This window comes from Chrysemys picta, chromosome 3 (genome assembly GCF_011386835.1).
Source record: "Chrysemys picta bellii isolate R12L10 chromosome 3, ASM1138683v2, whole genome shotgun sequence".
Taxonomy (NCBI): domain Eukaryota; kingdom Metazoa; phylum Chordata; order Testudines; family Emydidae; genus Chrysemys; species Chrysemys picta.
In genome coordinates, this window is record NC_088793.1 from 44,697,253 (window position 1) to 44,710,317 (window position 13,065).

The window sequence follows — 13,065 nt, forward strand, 5'->3', positions numbered from 1 at the left end:
ATGCAATGTGAACATTTTGTCTATCCAAGGTGATGACCAAGGAAACATTTCCAGGCTAAGGGCCTGATCCTCCAGTAGTTAATTTATGCAAATAAGTCTTATTAACTACTTATGTGAATATGAATTATCCCATGTCAGCATTGTGATTAAGAATGAGACAAACTAGTTCATAAACAAAAATACTATTTGTTCTTAGAGTTCAATTTTGCTAGCTACATTTATTCTTTCAGAAGAGTTCATCTCTAAATATACATAAAAAGTTTGTTACAAGAGTAAATTTTAAAAGCATGGTTATGGTGAGAAAACTGCCCTTGCTAAACTAACCACTTCTTGTTGCATATATACTTCTAACAATCTCTAATCTTCTTATATTTCCTCAGGTTTCTGACAAAGTCAAGTATTTACTACTGTCATAAGAACATAAGAATGGCCCTACTGGGTCAAACCAAAGGTCCATCTAGCCTAGTATCCGGTCTTCTGACAGTGGCCAATGCAGGGTGCCCCCAAGGGAATGAACAGAACAGGTAATCACCAAGTGATCCATTCCCAGTCGCCAATTCCCAGCTTCTGGCAAGCACAGTTATAATGACACTTCTATGTTAGAGTAAGCTGGATTCTATTCTGTCTCATACATCCTCAACAGAAAAGGGAAACAAATTCTGATTCCACAGTGTTAATGCTGATAGCAAACTGGAAAGCTTTATTTTAAGATATAAGGCTAAGCAGCCAGAAAACAAAAAACAAAACAAAAAAAAACCTGTTTCCATTTGTCAAGGCTGCAAATTTGATAGTTCTTACTCTTCAAAAATAGTTCTAGGAAACCTCAAGATAGTATTTTCAGTCACTTTAAACCTTTATCATAAGCACCCTTACAAGAACAGGAGCAACTCTGTCTGTGTTATGGTGGTTTAAGTGTACTATATTTTTGAATGACTCTGTATGCCTCTTATTTGTTTAGGAATACATTGATTTTAAATGAGAAGGGACAAAACCTAAACAAGCTTGTGTTCAGAGGTCCATAATTATGGGGAATCTTTTGTACTTTCCACCGAGGACTCATTTGTAGTAGTATGTTGAAATAAGCAAGCCAAAAAAAAAAAAAAAAAAAAGCGCAGCTGGCAATTTTACTCCAAGTAATTTCATTTTTCAAAATGGTTTCTCTGTATCATATCTCCACAGAAGAACAGCTGTACTGGGTCAGACCAATGGTCCATCTAGCCCAATATCCTGTCTTCTAACAGTGGCCAATGCCAGATGCTTCAAAGGGAATGAACAGAACAGGGAAATTCCCCATCCTCCAGTGATCCATCCCACATCCTCAGTCCCAGCATCTGATAGTCAGAGGCTCAGGAACACCCAGAGCATGGGGTTGCATTCCTGACCATCTTGGCTAATATCCACTGATGGACGTATTCTCCATGAACGTATCTAATTCTTTTTTGAACCCGGTTATTCTTTTGACCTTCACAACATCACCTGGCAATGAGTTCTGCAGGTTGACTGTGCGTCATGTGAAGAAGTACTTCCTTTTGTTAGTTTTAAATCTGCTGCCTATTAATTTCATTGGGTGACCCTGCTTCTTGTATTATGTGAAAGGGTAAATAGTACTTCACACCATTCATGATTCATATCCTCTCACCCCTCAGCTGTCTCTCTTCCAAGCTGACCAGTCCCAGTCTTTTTAATCTCTCCTCATGTAGATGCTGTTCCATATGCTTACTCATTTTTATTGTCCCTCTCTGTACCTTTTCTATTTCATATATATATATATATATATATAAGATGGGGGTGACCAGAACTTCACACAGTATTCAAGGTATGGATGTATCATGGATTAATACAGTGGCCAAGCATGTTTCAATGCAAAACCTGATATTCATGCACAGGAAATTTATAACTTTTTAAATATCTGTTTTTTCTCTGGAAAACACCATCACGTTTTTAGTGAAAATGTACCTGTTTTCACTTTCAAATGGGCCAGATTCAAAGACGAAAACCACAAGTCAACGGGTTCACAGTGTCTCCTTCTCTATCCCATCAAACATTAGATGCGAGTTTTCACTTTCAAAGTGTTTCAGGGCCTAATCCCATACTAGCTAGCATCTCTCAATCAGTATCAAAATGTTGACCCGCCCCACACACACCTCCCATTGATCCAGGATGCCAGCCTCCATCACCACTTGTTACATTTTTCAAAACAGACACCTTCATCCTTTATCCCATGATGCCCCTCACAGTTGGGAGAATCTCCCTATTAACATTTGCAAAGCTATGTCATCATCCTTCAAAACCCTTTTTTCATATCTCCTGTGATGTCTACAAAAATACTCGACAACAATAGGCTATTGATGTGCTGAGACTACCATTTTTTGTGTTGACCGATATTGTCTAACTGTGTTGTGGTACTCCACACTGTAACCACCTCTTGTCTCATGTTTTATTTATATTGGAAACTATTTGAAGCAGGGGCCACCTTTTTTGTTCTGAGTTTGTACAGTGCCTGGTCCAAGACTATGGCTCCTATGCACTTAAAATAAATACAAATGTGTAATGCTGGAACATGTTTAACTTTTTCTATTCTGATCATCTCACTTCAGTAATCTCTCTTGAAAGTTTCCATTGCTAGAGGCTACTGGAACAGTTTTGTGTCTTAGAAAGTTTGGTAAGCATGCACATGTTTTCAAATAGTCTGAAAAGTGCTCCATTTTTTTTTCAGTTTTTTTCTCCCTGATCATTTGCATTTCTAATGGCTTCCCCCATTAAATTTACAGTTTCTAGTAAGTGTAATGCTTATGATGTTCTAGATTACAGTACTGCAAACTGGGATTTTTCTGTTTATCCACAGAACATTGCAGAGTACTTCTCACACTGTCAAAAGGATTGATAACTGATGGTAATACACCCCTACCCCGATATAATGCTGTCCTTGGGAGCCAAAAAAATCTTACTGTATTATAGGTGAAACCGCGTTATATTGAACTTGCTTTGATCCGCTGGAGCACACAGCCCCACCCTTCCGGAGCACTGCTTTACCGTGTTATGTCCGGTCACGTTATATTGGGGTAGAGGTGTATGTGTAATGTTGACATCTATCTTCTAGGAACTGGACGGAGACCACCAACACATTTCACATAGAATAAAGTAATCAAATGACACATTTTTCATCCTCCAGGACTCATTCACTCTAGTGCTAACAATGTTGAACCCAGAAAAGAATGGGTTCTCCTGCAAAGGTTTATATTTTTGCCTATTCAGATGCTGAAAAATTGCATATACGGTTTTTAAGTACATATCTTGCTCCCAGTTCAATATACCAAAAACATTTAGATGATGTAACTGCCAGAGTTGATTAGTGAATTCAGTTTTAATGAATTAACATAATCTTTTGAATGCAAAAGTACATTGCATCTTATACGGTGTCCTGTTTCAGATACTGTCATGTTTTTCAAGTTTTGATGAAATGCCCAAATTCAGACAAAAAAAATATGTTGAATTTATTTAAAACACATCTATAGATCATTCTTCACTAATGTATCTCACATGCATATAGATCTGTAATGAACCATCACTCAGAAAAGGTATATATGCTTTTGTTTTCCAGTTAGACTGCAGTAACAGAATGTGGATGCATGGAGATTTGGGGGTAGTGGGTGAGGAGAACAGAAAGTTTAAGATTCTAGTCATGTTTTCATAAAAATATCCCTTATATTAAAAATAGCAGGACTTTTGTTAGATTCTGAGGTACAATTCTTCACTGGTCTGGATTGCCTCAATTACCCCGATTGCCTCTCAAATGCCTTCCTACTGTAGCTCTCTGTGTGGGATGCCCATAGTCAGCAACAAGCATGCACTCTATAGCTGTGTACTAGGTAGTCCTTGTCCAATGCCAGCACAGACTTCCACTGGTCTTCATTAGCCTTGGTTAACAACTGGTCAGGTGACTCCTCACTCTCCACAACCCTGTGTTTTCCTAAAACATGGGTTCTGAAATGTGCAGCCCTGGCCTGGGAGAATCAGAGGAATGTTAAGGCTTGTTGATCCTTTAAAAAGAATCAATACCCAATAACTTGCTATCTTAACTGGATTTACCAAATAGTTCAGTTCATACACAGAACTTGACTGGTTTAGATTAAAAATAAAGCTACTTTATTTCATTCCAAAGAGATAAATTTTGAGTACAAGTATTAAAGTCAGAAATGGTTACAAGATAAAATGCTTTCTAGTAACTAATTTAACAAGCTAAACTTGGTTCAAGATAAAATCCTCACCACATTTCTATCAAGATGGCTGACTGAACCCGTGTCAACATCTATCCCCCCAAAAATCAAAGAGGTGGTACCTTTGCCGTGTTAAGTGAAAGACTTCTGTCTGGAAGTATCCTTCAGAAGAATATATTTCAAAGGTAACTTGGGGGTTTTCCTTTGCCCTTCTCTTTTATAATCCAAAGACCCTTTGAAATGGATTCTTCTGAAGCATATCTCCAAACAAAAGTATTTTTCCAGCTGTGAGGTAGGCAATATGGAGTTAGTCAAAAAGGAAGTATCCTGCTGCTTCTTCTCCCCCTGGAGTTATGCCGGCTAAAATGCAAAAACTACGAGGAGTCTGATGGCACCTTAAAGACTAACAGATTTATTTGGGCATAAGCTTTCGTGGGTAAAAAAAAACACTTCTTTGGATGCATGGAGTGAAAATTACAGATACAGGCATAAATATACTGGCACATGAAGAGAAGGGAGTTACCTTAGAAGTGGAGAACCAGTGTTGACAAAGCCAATTCAGTCAGGGTGGATGTGATCCACTCCCAATAATTGATGAGGAGAGGTCAATACCAAGAGAGGGAAAATTGTTTTTGTGGTGAGCCAGCCACTCCCTATTCAAGCCCAAATTAATGGTGTTAAGTTTGCAAATGAATTGTAGCTCTGCAGTTTCCCTTTGAAGTCTGTTTTTGAAGGTTTTTTTTTTTTGAAGGATGGCTAATTTAAAATCTGTTATGGAATGTCCAGGGAGATTGAAATGTTCTCCTACTGGCTTTTGTATGTTACCATTCTTGATGTCAGATGTGTGTCCATTTATTCTTTTACATAGAGACTGTCCAGTTTGGCCAATGTACATGGCAGAAAGGCATTGCTGGCACATGATGGCATATATCACATTAGTAGATGTGCAAGACCTGGACCATCCTAATCTTTATGTGAAGCAGGAAGGCTTGATCACTCTGAGCTCCCAGATGTTGATGTGTAGGGAGCGATCGTGACTCGACCAGTGACCTTGTGTACTGAGATCGCCCAGGTGATCTCCCCACCCCAGGTCCGAAGCATCGGAGACGAGGGTAATGGACGGGGATGGAGCCACGAAGAGAACCCCCCCCCCCCCCGCAACACTGATGCAGGATTCCAAATCATGTGAGTGACAACAGTACATCGTCTGAGATCCTGACCACATGGTCCATGCTGTTCCTGTTCGGGATGTAGAGTGATGCCAGCCACACATGTAGGGGCCTGAGGCAGAGGTGCAGGCCATCATGTGGCCCAACAACCATAAGCACATGTGAGCAGTGGTGAAAGGATGGCCTTGCATGCACAAGATCAGGTCCTACATGGCTTGGAACTGAGCTTTGGGGAGGAAGGCTCTGGCCTGAGTAGTGTTGAGGACCACTCCAATGAATTCTATGCGTTGTGCAGGGTATAGCCCAAAGATATTATGTTGAGCATCCAACAGTCCAAGGTCAGCTGCGATCAGGCCGACAGAAAGGGGCGCAGGCAGTTGAGGAAAGAGCAGCGGGATGGGTCCTGGGAAGTGACTGGGGCACCGTCTTTGGACGCATCCTGAAAATACCTGCTTCTGGCTTCCTTGGCCTCTGGAAGAACTAGGCTGGGCAGAGGAATGGGAAGATTAAGGGTGCCGCTGTTTAAATCCTGTCTCTCCATTTTTTTTGTAGGAGCTGGACTCGGGGATACCCCAAGACCTTGATGGAGGCGGAGGGGGATGGAAAGGCTTTCTGGCCTGCTGAGGGGTGAAGGCCCAAAGAATGGAGGGTGGCATGGGAGTCTTTAAGGCCGTGGAGTTGTGCATTTTTCAGCTCTGAAAAGAGCCCTGCTCCCTCAAACAGAAGGTCCCGAAAAGTAATCTGCATCTCCTGTGGCAACCCAGAGGACTGTAACCAGGAGCTGTGCCTCATGACCACTGCGGAGGTGACTACCATGGCTGCAGAGTCCGTAGCATGCCAGGCCATCTGGAGGATGCCTCTTGCCACCACTTTGCCCTCGTCCACCAAGGTGGTGAACTCCTGGGCTTGATCCTGTGGTAGGTCCTCCTTAAACTTGCTAATGGAGTCCCACCGGTTGAAGTTGTACGTGCTTAGCAGCGCCTGATGATTAGATACCTGAAATTGCAAACTGGGTGTTGAATAAATTTTCCTGCTAAACAAATCCAGCCTGTTGGGGTCTTTATTTCTCAGTCTGACACTCACCTCTCTCTGCCTGTCCCTTTCACTGATGGCGGACATGACCAGGAATCCATCTGGAGGGTGTGTAGAGGTAATCAAACCCATTTACATGGACATAGTACTTCTTTCCCACCTTCTTGGAGGTAGGCAAGATGGAAGAGGGGGTTTGACACACAGACTTGGCAATTTTAAGGACCCTTGGGTGGACGGGCAACACGACCCTGGTCAGGGTTGAGGAGAGTATAGTATTAGAGAGGTTGAACTCCTCCAATAGCTTCTTGACCTCCAAGTTCAGGTCTGAAGCCACCCTTTTGAGCAGGGCCTGATACTCCTTGAAGTCATCAAGGGGGCTGCTCATTTGCGAGGGGCCCACCACTGTTTAGTTCGGAGACTATGAAATGACTGCACAGCAGGGGAAGGGGCGGCTTTCCTTTGATCATCTGGGGATGGCTCCTTGGATTTTGGGGCCTGCTGTGTCGCCCCCATGTCAGATATGGCACTGTGCTCTGACACGGGTGCCAGCTGTGCTGGGGCAGCTTGTCTGATGTGGCCTGGGAGGAATGGTGGGAGCTCAGGACTGGCATAACAGGTACACCCAATGGGTTCCAATTCTGTCTCTTAGCGGGCCACTGCCCCCGAATCCACACTGCCGCTGCAGAAGCCACGCCGGTCTTGCGGGCCAGTGGAGATTCACCTTTTATAGCAAAGGCTGACCTCTCCCTCAGACTCAGACCATTGCCCTTCTGGTGACCAGGGTGGAACTTTAGATGCTTGAGTCTGCCAACTGAACCTCGGTGACTGGTAAGGAAAAGGCGAGGATGTTGCCTGCCTGAAGAGTGGTACTGGGGAGCAGGAGAATGGTGCTGCGAGTCCGCAACCAGGAACAATCCCGCACCGGGGGAATCAATGCCCAAGAGACCACTTAGGCAATGGTGATCTGTGGCATGGCAAACTCTGGTGGGAGGCCCAACAGTACCATGGGTATGAGGAGCGGTGTTGCGATTCAGGTGTCCCGTGCCTTGCAAGCGGTGACCTTGGCATCAGGGACCTGTCTCTTCTAATCAGGGACTGAGGCTGTGGTGCCAGGATCCGAGGCCATAGGGGTCTGGGGATCATGGACGCTCCATTGCTTTAGGGGGCAGTCCCATAACCGGCTTGTCTGTAGATGCCAGGGCATTGGCCGGGTCTGTCACCTGGCTTGGTGTCTGCAGTGCCGGTCTGCCTGCTTGCTTTTTGGCCACTGGATCCACTTCTGGCAGATGACCCTACTAGGGGCCAGGACCCCTTGCCACTCCAAGGAGTTGGAGGCGGGACCCTGGCTAGACTACAGGGTCTGATCGCAATGGTACCCTGAAGCAGATCCAGTGTGGGCATGTGGCCTGACACAGGTCCTTTGCCTGATGCCCCGTTTTCTGCGGTGCCAGCGGGCCCGTCGACTTTCACTGCTTCTTAGGCACCGGGGAGGGGGAACAGTGCTGGGAGGGTTCTGGTGCTGGTGGTACGCTGCGCGCCAATGCCGAGGTGCCGGGTGTGGTGTCCAATTGAGAGGGCTCCAATGTAGGACAAAGCACAGCCTCTATGATGAGGGCCCTCAAGAGGATATCCTGCTCCTTCTGAATTCAAGGGCAAAAGTTTTTGCAGATCCTGCACTTGTCCTTTTTGTGGGACGAGGTGACGTCCCAGCTGGGACTAACTCCTAAACAACTACTCTAACACTTAACTTAAAGGTACCTATCAAAATAACAACAAAGGAGACAGAAGAATGGACTGTAAGAACCGCTAACACTCTTGAGATGCAAGACAAAGGGCTCCGACCAACCATCATGGACATTAAAAAGGAATTGAGAGGGTGTAGGGTCGGCAGTGCCTAATGTAGGAGTTCATGAGTGTGGCACTCAAGAGGGTGCAACAGCCAACCCCATGGGTACCCCTAAGGCAAAAATCTATGATGACTGTGTATGTGGGTAGGATAGACCCACTGAATAACTTTACCTAGACAAGGGCATCCGATCTTGAACATATGCTAGTGACATTTTATACTGTGAATTCATAGGTTTACATATGTTGTTGCTACATTTATTTCACCATGATGTTATTGACCAGCAAGTTATTAGATTTCAAATGATACCTTACAAGGCATATTTTGTACAAAGGTTATTGCCTTTGCTTAGGGTCACATCCTTTTTCTTTTTTTAAGTGAGCAGTCAAGTACATCAGAGATGTTCAAAACCAGCAGATATGTCTTTGTTGGACTGGAGGGAGCGCATTGTCAGTGGTGCCTACATAACTCTGGAACTTGCTTTTCATCCTGTCTCAGATCATGCTAAAGTATGCTGTTAGACTTCTCTATTGTCAAGCTTTTACTGAAGGGAAAGTTTGAGGGGAGCTAGGAATTTGTTTCATGGAGTATTTTTTTCCCCACTGAAGTCTCTATGATTCAGCCTGAAAATACTGATGTTCATTTCCATTTGATAAAAAATGAATATTCTATGTTTTTGACTAAGCGGAATCCAACATGGCTTCTTATGCTTACTCTAGCATGGTCATTCCCATGGGAATTTTCACAGTGCTGGGAATAGTGTTCATTAGTTAATTGTAGCGACAATTAGAGACCTACCAGACAGCACAAACTTTGTTCTTTATTCAATGCCGCTAGCTGTGGCCACTTGGTTTCCTTTTTATTTTTTCTCTTTTGATGTAAAAGAAATAACAATGTTGTACTGTGTCTAACTACTGTAGATTTGATATGTATTTTTGTGGTCAAGTCCATCCTACTTGGGTCAATGAGAATTTTGCCACTAAGTGCAATGGACCACAATTTTTTGCTCCAAATACGAGTTGTACTTATGTTTACTTGTTGAATGGGCGTGTCCTGCCTGTCTTTCCATAGTCAGCCTACTTTTCTCTCACACCTATGATCCGGAAACTAGAAAAAGGGCAACTCCAGTGAGTCACAGCACATGTTCTGCTTTTGAAGGTACTGATCCAACATAATGAAATAAGCAGGTTAAATGGATATGTAACCAAAGAAAGTCTTTAAAAAGTTGTAATTACAACTCTAGACAACTACCATAAACACGAACACCCCACTCCAACCAAGTACCGAGGAACATTCCTAACTATACACTGGTACGTAATCACATCTGACATCAAACAAATTACAAATATGCTTCCATTAAGCATGTGCTTCAGTGCTTTGCTGGCTTGAGCCTAAAAGTAAAAGTGTGTTTGTCCATGGTTTTCACTTCTTTCTTCAGTGTCTATCAGGATAACATGTACTTCTACTGCCTGCCCCACTCTATGGCACCCATAATTTCAGTTTAGTAGTTTGACACTTTTATAGTCTCCATCATCTCTCATTGGTATTATCAATCCAATGAAGTGTTTTGACAGATTAGGTAAACTCAACCACCCCTTGTTTTTCCAATAATCAGTTTAGAGTGTCCTTCAAATTTAACTGAAAGTTACAAGAACCACCTACAAATTGCCCTTGTCAAGTAATGCCTTGATATCAAGAAAAAAGGAAAGACCCAGAAGTTCATCGTGTGGAAAGGTGACATCAGGAGTGGCAGATTTTCTAGTGGAGATTGAAAAGTTTGTAAACCAGGCGAGACTTGACAGTGAATGAGCACTATGTCTCCCTATGATGATGCAAATCAAATCTGACATATGTAAATACCAGTCTCTTTCCAACTGAGACATTGCAGATAAATGCAATGAAAGTAAAATATACAGTACTGGTAACATTAAGTGGTAATAAATGCGTGGCTTTAATATATTACAGTCACATTTCTTTATTATTAGCTAGCTAAATTTAAAATCAATTTGCATTTTAATTTTGAACAGGTTGATTGATGTTTCAGAAACAAAAGCAAATTCTAGATATATAATTTTGCTCAATAGAAAATTATTGAAAACAATCCTAATTACCCTTATTGTTTGTTGGAAGAGGAAAACCCATGCATTCCAAAACAGGGGAAGATGCAGTCCCCGCCCTGAAGAGCAAACAATCTACTGGCATTTATGAATATGATCTCTTCTTAAAGTACAACCTTAATATTAGTTAGGTGCATGGAATTAGAAGAAACTGTGCTCCTTAACTGAGTAAAACAGAAGCAGTTCTTTAAAAGTATCTCACTGATCGAGCTGAATGAATGAATGTGGCATAGCAAATAATTTGTTTAATTTAGCCTCCCTTTCTGCTTGTGGAACATTTATGAGCAGATTACAATTTTGATTTGATCCTCTGGAAAAAGTGTTTACATATTAATTCTGTTTCATATACATCTGAAATGAATAAAAAATAAGCACTTTGATACATTTGTGTAACAGTAGTTGCATTAAATTAATTAATATTTCTCCTTGCAGTGCAACATTGAACAATTCTGACTACAATGGAAAGTGATTTCTGTTTTTACTTGTGTCCTATAGTAGGGTGACAGTTAAAAAACAAAAACAGATTTTTCTCAGTTGTTTAAAAGGCAGATGTGCATGTGAGAAGTACAAGACCAGAACACCGCTGATGTGGCATAAGTTCACCATATTTAATATAAAAGGACAGAGCACTGCTTACAAATGAATCTCTCACAAAACTATGCAGAAGTCATTTGAACAGAAGCAAACATCTTCTACCAAGCCAGCAAAGTAGAGAGGTGTTTCAACATATATGAGAGAGAGAGAGAGAGAGAGAGAAACTAAACAACACTTTTATATGGAAATTCAGTCTGACTACTAAAAACCAAGAACATGAAGAATTCCAGTTAACAAAACACAGTAAACAGAATTTATCCTGAACCTTTGATGGAGTTTAAATCTAAGGGGAAAATCAAATCAACCTGAAGTACTCTATAAATACGACCGGGGGGGGGGGGGGGGGGGGGGGAGGGGGGATTTGAGGTAATAGACTCATAGACTAAGGTCAGATGGGATCATTTTGATCATCTAGTCTGACCTCTTGTACATTGCAGGCCACATAATCTCACCCTCCCACTCATGAAATAGACCCCTAACCTCTGGCTGAGTTACTGAAGTCCTCGAATAATGGTTTAATTACTTCAAGTTTCAGAGAATTCACCATTTACACCAGTTTAAATCTGCAAGTGGCCAATGCCCCATGCTGCAGAGGAAGGTGAAAATCCCCCAGGGTCTCTGCCAATCTGACCTGAGGGAAAATTCCTTCCCTGCCCCAACTATGGCAATCAGTTAGACCCTTAGCATATGGGCAAGACCCACTAGGCAGATATTGGGGAAAGAATTCTTTGTAGTAACCTCAGAGCCCTCTCCCTTTAGTGTCCCATCTCCAGCCATTGGGGATTTCTGCTACTGGCAGTTGCCAATGAACCACAAAATGCATGACCTTGCACTTTTAAATCTCATCCTATTTCTATTCCTCCAATATACAAGGTCATCCAGATTTTTTTGTATGATGTTCTGGTCCTCATCCATATTGGCTATACCTCCCAACTTTATGTCATCCACAAATTTTATTAGACCATGCTAACTTTTTGTGCCAAGATCAGTAATAAAAAATAAATCAGATTGGTTCCAAGACCGATCCCTGAGGAACTCCACCAGTAACCTCCCTCCAGCTTCACAGTTCACCTTTCAGTATGACTGGTTGTAGTCTCCCCTTTAACCAGTTACTTATTCACCTTTCAATTCACATATTAATCCCATCTTCTCCAATTTAACTAATAGTTTCCCATGTGGAACTATCAAATGTCTTATTGAAATCCAGGTAGATTAGATCTACTGCATTTCCTTTGTCTAAAAGGAATCAGTTATCTTCTCAAAGAAAGAGATCAGGTTGGTCTGACATGATCTACCTTTTGTAAAACCATGTTGCACTTTATCTCAATTACTGTTCAACTCTATGTCCTTAACAACTTTCTCTTTCAAAATTTGTCCAAATACCTTGCATACAATTGAGGTCAAACTAACAGGCCTGTAGTTTCCTGGATCACTTTTTTCCATTTCTTAAAAATAGGAACTATGTTAGCAATTCTCCAGTCAGAGGGTACGACTCCCGAGTTTACAAATTCATTAAAAATCCTTGTTATTGGGCTTGCAATTTCATGTGCCAGTATCTTTTATTGGACCAACTCCTGTTGGTGACAAATACATCATCCAACTTGTCTCTCTAATATCCAGGGGCCAACGGAGCTATAAATATACAGCATACTCTATACATGAGAAAGATCATATAAGAACTGCTATAATAAAGAGAAATGAATAATATTAAAATATTAAATAAAATGAGAGAACAAATGAGGTCTAGTGTTGATATCAAAAGATTTTGAGTCAAGACATGCAGCTTATAAAGCTAACTATAGTGACTCATTTGGGAAGCCACTTATACTCTATGCTTGTTCACTCATCCATAAAATAGTTATATAAATTCTAAGTATTATCATATCATGTACATCTGTACTGTATCTCTTCACAAGGGTCTCAGTGAACTAAAAGTATGCCATTTTAATAATGGCAATTGTTATTTATTTTCCAGACTAGGTAATATGTAACAACGTTGTCATGGTATTGCAACTGTCGTCATTTAGTTACTCTGTGCAGACATGCTCAGCACTGTAGAATATATGGAATGAAAACTGTCCTTTGCCCAG

General features: G+C 41.7%; 1 protein-coding gene across 5 annotated transcripts in view; it reads right to left on the reverse strand.

Annotated features, from left to right (window-relative positions):
- Nucleotides 1-13,065, reverse strand: part of CSMD1 (CUB and Sushi multiple domains 1) — a 1,932,406-nt gene that overhangs the window by 679,372 nt on the left and 1,239,969 nt on the right. The gene's annotated exons all lie outside the window — the stretch shown is intronic.